Raw genomic sequence first — 9,187 nt, 5'->3', positions numbered from 1 at the left:
AATTTAAAATACAGTGCTATCTTTCTGCCGAGAGATTATTTATGTCTTTGGAGTTATAGTTAACTCATCCAGGTGCTTAAACTGTTTGGCACATCTGGTTCCGAAGGGTTAAAGGTGAGCAGGAGCTAAGTGAGCCACGTGCCATTCCCTGTGAGTCCCAGTGGCTGCTCACGTAACTGTAGTAACAGTGAGTTATTTCAGTTCAGTGACCTGGCCATGCACTAGAGAAGAAAAACAGTAAGTTACGTACAGTACCATAAACGATGCACATTTAGCTAGGGGCCATCCTGCACCGAGCATTATTCAAGCGTGTCCTGTGTGTTCACTGACTCCATCCTCCAAACAAAAGGATGAGGTAAGAAGTACTATTATTACCTCCATTGTACACATTAGAAACCTGGCGCATGGAGAGGTGAGCTGCTTTTCTCAAGCCATGGCACTTAGTAGGATCATTTACAGACCCCACAGAGCAAGGCCCTGTCATGCGTTCAACTTCTGGCATTGTCCACGGTGTTTATCGGTGGACTCTGGTCACTCCATGAAGCTAATTCACCTTGGCTGGATGCGTGCTGCCACCCTGAGGCAGATTCACAGCCCAGCTGGATGCAGGCCCACAAGAAACCAGGAAACCAGGGTGAGGGGGGAGAATGAGCATCCAGGTCTGCTTAAGGAGCTAGCTGTAAAGAGGGTGACCCCTCAGGTCTCTCTCTGTGGGCTCTGTGGCAGTGACCGACCTAGGGCCACGAGCCAGGTCAACGGGAGGGGCAGGCCCACCTGGCACTCCCACAGGGCCTGACAAATCACCTGCTGAGCATGCACCCACTTTGCATGGCACTGCTTAGGCTTCTGTCTTATAAACCATCTGTTCAAAACCCTTACTTTATTTGGACAAGTACTGCCTTAGGGCTTATGGCAGATTGGGTGTCACGTGCCCACCGAGATCCCAAAACTCTAGCAGCCCCAGTAGAACTAGGCTTTTCCCCTAGAGTGGCCCAGCCTCTCCCCCGTATCTCTTCATCCCACCAAAAACCAGCTGTAATAACTGCAAGAGCTAGACACCGAGACCCAACTCAGCCAGCACTGCCCAGCCAGGTGCAGCCTCCGCTAACAAAGAAAACATAACGGGAGCCTGATTTTCCCAGCTGCCCGGGAGGGGAAAGGAAGCTGGCTCTGTGAATCATACAATGCCATGCGAACAATTCAAGGAAGGAACCGTTCAAAGGAAGTGACCGAAATAGCCCAGAGGACCACTGCCTGCTGAGGAACAGAGAACATGGGAGCCCATATCTCTACCACATGGGGCCAGGACACATTTCCCAAAGCAAAGAGAGTTTTCTCAGAGAGGGGAAACTGCTGCTTGTAACTGTTTACTGACTCGAAGTTGTCTGTTAACAGCCAGGCCCAGGAAGGAATGGTTCTGGAGCGGGTAGATAGCACAGGTGCTGGGGGTTGGCTAGCTTAGTGTGAGTCAGTCCTTGGCCGTGTCTATGTCGGGGCGGGGGGTGGGGGCAGGGGGGGGCGGGGGGGGAAGGTCAGAAGCTTGGTGCCGAGCATGATGAACAGGTGATGCCCTAGAAGTGAGCATGTGCCTCTCCCCTGCCTCAGTAGTAGCCTAACAAGGTACCACTGGCCAGGGGCCAGGAAGGCAGGTGCTTGCCAGCATGGGCTGCAGACCGTGGCCCAGCTGTGTGGCGCTCCAGAGGAAGCAGAGGTGTGAGTAGAGCCACTGCCACCTGAGCGGCTTCCCTCTCCCTCCACCTAGTGGAGTCAGTTCTAAAAACCTCTGTGCAGAGTGAGTTTTAAAGACAACAAGAGCCAATTAACTCAACCCAGAGCCCAGGAGAGGCATCTCTGTCACACTCCTTATTCTTGGCTTCAAAGGACTCAAACGTGTTTACAAAAAGAACACGAGAGCTCTCTGTGTTTATTTGAAAGTACAGACTTTAATAAACAGGCTCTTTTTTAAAAGAGTCCAAAGAACGCACAGGGGAACCAACCTTCTCCCTTTGTTTTTGGCATCAGTCAAAACGTAACACGCCCCTTGGCTTCAGCTTAAATGAGTTTTGTTTCTTCACTGAAGTTCACCGTTTATAAAATACAGTTGAGTATTGACTTTGATCCCCCCACAGGCGCAGCTTGAGGTTGGTTCAAAGTTCTGTATCGTTAAACACAACCACATGTGACCGGGGCGGCTCGTGTGTACCAGCTGCCAGTGTCTGCTAAGCAAGCTCAGCACTGGAAACAGGAGAGGTAGGCGAGGCTCTCCCTTAAGGGTGTGCCCTCCCTCCAAGGCTCTGAGAGTCTCGCTCCTGCAGACCATTCCTGGTCAGACACTTTCACCCTGGGGTATAGTTGGGTAAACTCTGGTTTGCCAGAGAGACTATACAGAAAGAGAAAGGTTCACCACACAATTCTGACAACCTGAGATAAATCTCTGAAATCCATGGTAGGAAGGAACTGACTCCTGTTGTCCTCTGACCTACACATGTGAGCTGTGACACATATATTCCTACACACACACACATTAAATAAATTAAATAAATTAAATAAAATAATTAAAAGTAATCCAATAAAAGTGGAACCAATCAAATGGCATATACTAATAATCTTAGCAGTTAGGAGCATCCAGAGTCAAAGGCCATTCATTCTTAGCTACAAAGTGAGTTTAAGGCCAGCCTGAGCTATATGTATGACACCATCTCCAAAACCCCCAAACAAGCAAATACAAACAAAGTCAACCTAATTAAAGTAAAATAATTTAAAGTAAAATCTCACATTCCTTAGTTACAAGATGCTGAAAGTATAAACATTTGAAATTTGTGTGTGTGCATGTGTATGCATGCATGTGTGTGTACATTCACCCGTGTATATAAATATATTTATATAAATTAAATTAAATAAATTAAATAAATTTAATTCTATAGACAGGAAGTCAGACTGGCAGATAAAAAGATAAAGAAAGATAGGTATACTCTCAAAATCAATCTAAAATGGATGAAGGAATTAAAGTTAGACTTGATGGTGCACTTCTGTGACCCTAGCATGAAAGAGGCAGACACAGGAAGATCAGGCATTCATGACAGGCCTTCCTTGGCTACCTAGCACAACTCTGCCTCAATAAAGGTAAGTAGATAAATAAATAATAAATAATAAATAAAACGTCAAGACTGACTCCTTTAAGAAAATTCTTTAACCTCTGTAACTATGGAGGCTGCCCACCAGGCAGGCTTAGCCACCTGTCTTCACTCAGACAGAGCCTGAATTAAATTCCAGGCTCCTGTCTCTCTGCCTGAGACACGTTGTTTAATCCTAGAGCTCTGAACAAGTTGTGGTGGACCCAGGCTCTTGTCATGGTTGGCCTAATGCTTAGTGAGAGACCCTGAATCATCAGTAAGATGACAGATTACCTTAGCAACTACCTGGGAAGTTTTCTCTTAAATTGGGAATGGCCAGAGGCATAAAAAAGAAACTCTTATTGGAGAAGATGGTGCATGTCTGGAACCCCAGTGCTCAAGAGTCGAAGCATGAGCATTGTGAGTTTGAAGCTAGCCTGGGCCTTGCCTCAACACAACAACAAAAAGCATATGAAAAAGGAACTCTCCCTTATCTCTCTTCAGGGCTTCTAAAGATGATGCCAATGTGGTACAACCAAGAGGGAAGTCAATGAGAAGAAAGAGGCAGAAGCAGATGGGACCCTTGAAGACACTCATCCATAGCTAACCCAACTCATTCATTACTAACACACTCACTCCACACTTTCTAGAACTGAAGGAGCAATTTCTGTTATTATTTAAGTAAGGGGTTTTGGTGACAACTTAATTATGAAACAATCATTCCCTCCCTAATTCATCCATTCACAGTGAACCATGTGGCATTTAGATGATTTTCAGAATTGTGCAACCATCCCCACAAATTGTTTTTGAACATTTCTACCACAGGCCAAGAATCCCTTTAGCTCTCAGGCCTGCATCAGTTACCCCTCCTTACTGTGAGGAAACAGCTGACAAAAGCAACTTGAAGGAGGAAGGGTTTGCCTTGGCTCACAGTTTAAGAAGGGGCACAGCGCTGTAGCAGAGAAGGTGGTGGAGACAGGAGCACCAGGTAGCTGGTCACATTATCTTTATAGCTTCAGAAGCAGAGAGTGATAGGTAGTGGGATGAGCTATAAGACCTCAAGATAGCCCACTCCCTTCACTAGGCTCCACCCTGAAGGTTCTGCTAACTTCCAAACAGTGTAACAGCTGGAAAGACTGACCAAGTGTTCAGACAGGAGCCCATGAGTGGCATGCTATATAAAACCATTGCACACATCCTCCCATTCATTCTGGCCCTGAAACCCATACATTTCTCTCTTCATGGAACAGTCCATATCCCAAAGTGGAGTCAGAGTACACAGGTCTTTCCTGGGTTGTTTCCTAATGTCTTTGAATTTCATTCACATTGTATCATCAATTCTTTGCTCCTTTTTATTAAATGTAAGATGTTCCACCATGTGTCTACACCATATTTTGTTCATTTGTTCATTAGTTGCCAAATGTTTATTGTCATAAACAATAACCTCATGAATATTCATGTGCATGTTTTACATAGTCATATTTTTTTATGTCTCAGAGTAGCTCATAGTAGAATTGCTTGATTATTTGGGTAATTGTGAGTTGGAAAGTCTGTTACTTGCAGCTAAAAACATCCTAATACATACCTAAATGTCTTAGTGTGCTTTCTGTTGCTATAGCAAAAACACTGACCAAAAAGCATGTTGGGGAAAAGAAGGGTTTACTTTACCTTAGAACTTACAATTTATCAGTAAAGGAAGTCAGGGTAATAACACAAAGCAGGAGCCTGAGGGCAGGAACTGAAGCTGAGGCCATGGGGCTGCCTGCTTTCTTACATACCACTGGACCATTTGCTTACCACACATAATGAGAAAATAGGTCAGTGGATACAGCCATTTTTTTTTTCAATTGCGGTTCCCTGATCCCAAATAAGTCTCACTTGTACCAAGTTGGAAAAAAATGTATCCAGAACACTAAGTAAGTAATGCAAAGGTGCCTTGATGTCTCCACATGCTCAGACCTTTTGTGTTCTTGATGACACTAAAGAGATATTTTGCATCAGACCTAACAGGGTCCTTTGTTCTGTTTGACTTTTGTAATACTTGGAGTGAGGTGCTAGGTATTTCAGAGTCCCAAGAAACAGTGATGACACCCACAGGCTCTCGGTCTGAGAAGAAGATGTGGTCTTCCCATAGAAAGCATGTCATCCAATAGTCACACTTTGATGGTTCCCTTCCTGCATGAGAAATTTTGGTAGCCTCCAGAATATTTTTTAAAGTATCAATTGTGTTGGGATGTCGGCTCACGTCCAAAACAGACCAAAGCAGTTCCACTTGGCAGAGGTTTTATTAAGAAAGAACGAACGGGGGGGGGGGGGGAGGGAGGAGAGAAAGACAAGGAAAAAAGGGTTGAAGGTGGGAAAAAGTTGCCTTTATCTAGGCTTTGACCTAGGCTGTTCACAGGTGTAAGGAGTTGGCTCTAAGAAGGTATGTGGGGTTGTCATGGCAACAGGTGTCACCTATGTGTGACATTCCTGAGTTTAAAGCAGTTTGCCAAGCTGGCTCTAGATACCAACATCAATCATTCCAAATAGATCAGCTCTACATTTCTTTCTCCACAAACTTCTATCCTTATCAAGTTTAGAAATTGATTGTCAGAAAAAGGACTAATGATTTGGAAGGGGTGAGACACAAAACTGGAGGCTAGGAATGAAGGAATAGAAAAGAAAAAAGAGATGAGGAAAAGACATGTGCCATCCTTTTAGAACCAATAAAAACCCATCCTAGATCTCTTTGGAGAATGGGGGCGGCAGGGTGAGGTCATCCTTACTGATTAATTTGGGATAGTTTTTAATAAAAACTTTGTTTTCATTTAATTTGTGTGTGTGTGTGTGTGTGAGAGAGAGAGAGAGAGAGAGAGAGAGAGAGAGAGAGAGAGAGGGAGAGAGAGAGAGAGGGAGAGAGAGAGAGAGAGAGAGAATGTGCATGTGAATTCAAATGCTCATGAAGACCAGGTGAAAGCCTCAGATGCCTTGGAGCTGAAGTTATATATGGTTGTGAGCCACCTGATGTGGGTGGTGGTAGTCAAACTTGGGTCCTGTGAGAGACAGTAAGCACTCATAAACCTTACCCATCTCTCTAGCACCATATTGGGATACCTTTGATGGGTTCGATGAATGGATGGATGAATGGATGGATGGGTCAATGGATGGATGGACAGATGGATGGATGGACAAGTGGATGGATGGACGAACAGACAGATGGATGAACAGATGGCTGGCTGGATGAATGGGAAGGCAGATGAACAGAAGGACAGATGGATGGATGGAGGAATAGATAGATGGATGGATGGATGGAAGGACACATGGATGGATGGATGGATGGATGGATGGATGGATGGATGGATGGATGGGCAGACAGACAGATGAACAGAAAGACAGATGGATGAATAGATGGATAGATGGATGGATGGATGGATGGATGGATGGATGGATGGATGGGCAGACAGACAGATTAACAGAAAGACAGATGAATGAATAGATGGATAGATGGATGGATGGATGGATGGATGGGGGAAGGAAGGATGGATGGATGGATGGATGGATGATGAATGAATGGGTGGATGGATGGATGGGCAGGGGGTCATGACTATTTTAGTAGGAAAGGAAACTATAATAGAGAAGTCCATCTGAAAAAGTACAAGTCACTTTAGGCATTCCAAACAAAAAGAATTTAATCACACAGTGAATTGGTTACACAGATGTTGGGAAGCTGAAAAGACTAAACATAGATTCTTGAGTAACTCAGAAATTAAAAACATAAAAGCAGAGGGAATGTGTAGCTCAGTGGTTGAGCCTTTGTCTAGTATGCATGCGGCTCTGTTCCTAGAAGTCGTGATGTTACCAAAGACTGAGCTAGGATAAGCAGCCCCCAGGGCTGTTGTCTGGTCACTGGGGGGAAGACTCACTAATGTCAGAGTTGTGGCAGCTGGAACCTACTGTTTCACAAATTGAAGTGCTGGGGGGGGGGGGCTGAGGATGGGAAGGAAGGCTCTTGTAGTTCTGTACCCCACTGTCCAGTTGTCCATTAGTGCCTTTGATTAACACACCTGTCAGGAATCTGGCAAAGTAGACTGAAATGTGTAGTTTCCCAGCCTCAGTCCCAGAACCACAGGGCAGAAGATAGAATTGTCTCTGTGTTCATTCTCATAACAAACAGTCATTAAGTAATGAGCTTTCTGGTTGACATTCATGTAAAATCTTCCTTGACATTTTACACTGTAGTAACAACCTGTTTCCATGCTGTGAGATATAACAATTTTCCTACAGATAAAGACAATACAAAAGGCACATAACAGAGTCCCCATGGTCCTGTCCCCAGCTCAGATTGTTTTAAATTCCTCTCCTAACTTTTCTCCTAACACTACTGTATTTCTGTAAGCCAGAGATGAAATTATGAAGTTAGGTAGCAGCAATGAAGTCTCCATAAAACAATAGTTCATCAGGCCATCCCAGAATCCTATTAAGCTACACGGATTACTTCTTTTGCTATGAAATAAAGTCTATGGCCAGAACTCATAATCACAACTAAGGTAATTCCAGATATTCACAAACAGGAATGCTGTCAAGGCATTGCCAGGGAGACGCAATTCCCATCCAGCGTAAGGGTCTGTTCTAACAAATCCTTCTGACACCTTCTACCCTTTAGAAAAAAGTCCAGTGGTGTTAGCCTGCCTGAAGGTGGCTCTTAAAATTGTACTCACTGTATGTCTCTGCCATCAACAAATTAGGCATTCTGTGGTGCTGCAGCAGACTTTACCATGGTGAGGAAATGGCCATATATGGAACAACGCATGGCGTGCCAATGTGAACATATTGCACATGGGCCCTTGAGTAAGCAGCAGAGGGGCTGGAAGGGTGACACTATCCACAAACAGAGTGCATCCTTTATTCATCTGATTATTGAGAGCTTGCTGGAAATGTCACCGAGTGAATAATCACATAGGGTAGAAATATCTTCCCACTCAGAGCTCATTTCTGAGACACACCCCCACCCCCACAGCATGTCTCCAGCTTCCATTGGGACTCCAGAGATGTAGAAAATGCCAGGATTTCATTTCCGAAGCAGAAGAGTTGCTGCTTCTTGCACCTCCCACCATCAGGAATATCTATAGATTCTGAATATCTATAGATTCTGAGTGTGGAGAGTCTGATGGTTTCTATATGCTTGGCCTAGGGTGTGGCCCTTTGGGAATAAGTGTGTCACTGTGGGTGTGGGCTTTAAGACCCTCATTCTAGCTGCTTGGGAGCCAGTCTTCTCCTAGCTGCCTTTGGAACAAGAGGAGGAACTCTCAGCTCCTCCAGCCCCATGTCTGCCTGGATGCTGCCATGCTCCTGCCTTGATGATAATGGACTGAAACTCTGAACCTGTAAGTCAGCCCCAATTAAATGTTGTCCTTATAAGTGTTGCCTTGGTCATGGTGTCTGTTGAAAACAAGGAAACCCTAACCAAGACTGTGAGTTAGTCCACCAATAAGCAGGGTAGAGGCTTTAAGGGCTGAGCTTGTCATTTTCCATTTGTAAGTTCTCCCTTGAGTCTGAAGTCACCATCAATGCATCACAATGACTGACATGGACACTTGGCTTCAGGCCAGCACAGGTAATCATCAGTGATGCTCCCTCTGTGTGCCACACTTGACAAAGCGCAGGATTCCATCTGGATCTCAGCCTTCATTGTGACATAAAGACAGGCAAGTCAACACTATCGTTTCCCAAGACCCTCTCCATTTCGAGCACCCTGATGAAACACATTTAGCAGGAATGAAGACATTCTAAAGAGACACTTGTATCCCTCACTATGGACCCTAAGGAACTGGAGCCCACCCTGCCCCCTTGAACCTCTTGCTAAGAGAGACAGGAAAGTCTAAATCCTGGGCTGGCCAGAGATAATACTTTCCTCTGGGAAAGAGACTGACTACTTGATAGACCACCTTACAGATGGGCAATGGTGAGTCACTGGTGAGCAGGACCACACTTTGACTAGGAACTACTTAAATATGCATAACTCTGACCTTCTACTCAGATGTCACCCTCAATTCAGGAGCTCAAAGATGGATTTTGAGGGGTCACTGGATCTC

The 9,187-nt window shown here is 44.9% G+C and overlaps 1 long non-coding RNA gene across 1 annotated transcript; it reads left to right on the top strand.

Moving 5' to 3' along the window:
* Positions 1-239: 239 nt before the first annotated feature.
* Positions 240-4,480, top strand: LOC143443217 (uncharacterized). The gene is made up of 3 exons (XR_013111983.1): positions 240-355; positions 2,130-2,250; positions 3,618-4,480. It is a non-coding gene; the product is annotated as an uncharacterized LOC143443217 (long non-coding RNA).
* Positions 4,481-9,187: the final 4,707 nt, after the last annotated feature.

The sequence above is a fragment of the Arvicanthis niloticus genome, chromosome 8 (assembly GCF_011762505.2).
Source record: "Arvicanthis niloticus isolate mArvNil1 chromosome 8, mArvNil1.pat.X, whole genome shotgun sequence".
In the NCBI taxonomy this organism is placed as follows: Eukaryota; Metazoa; Chordata; class Mammalia; order Rodentia; family Muridae; genus Arvicanthis; species Arvicanthis niloticus.
This window is presented reverse-complemented; position numbering and strand designations above follow the sequence as displayed.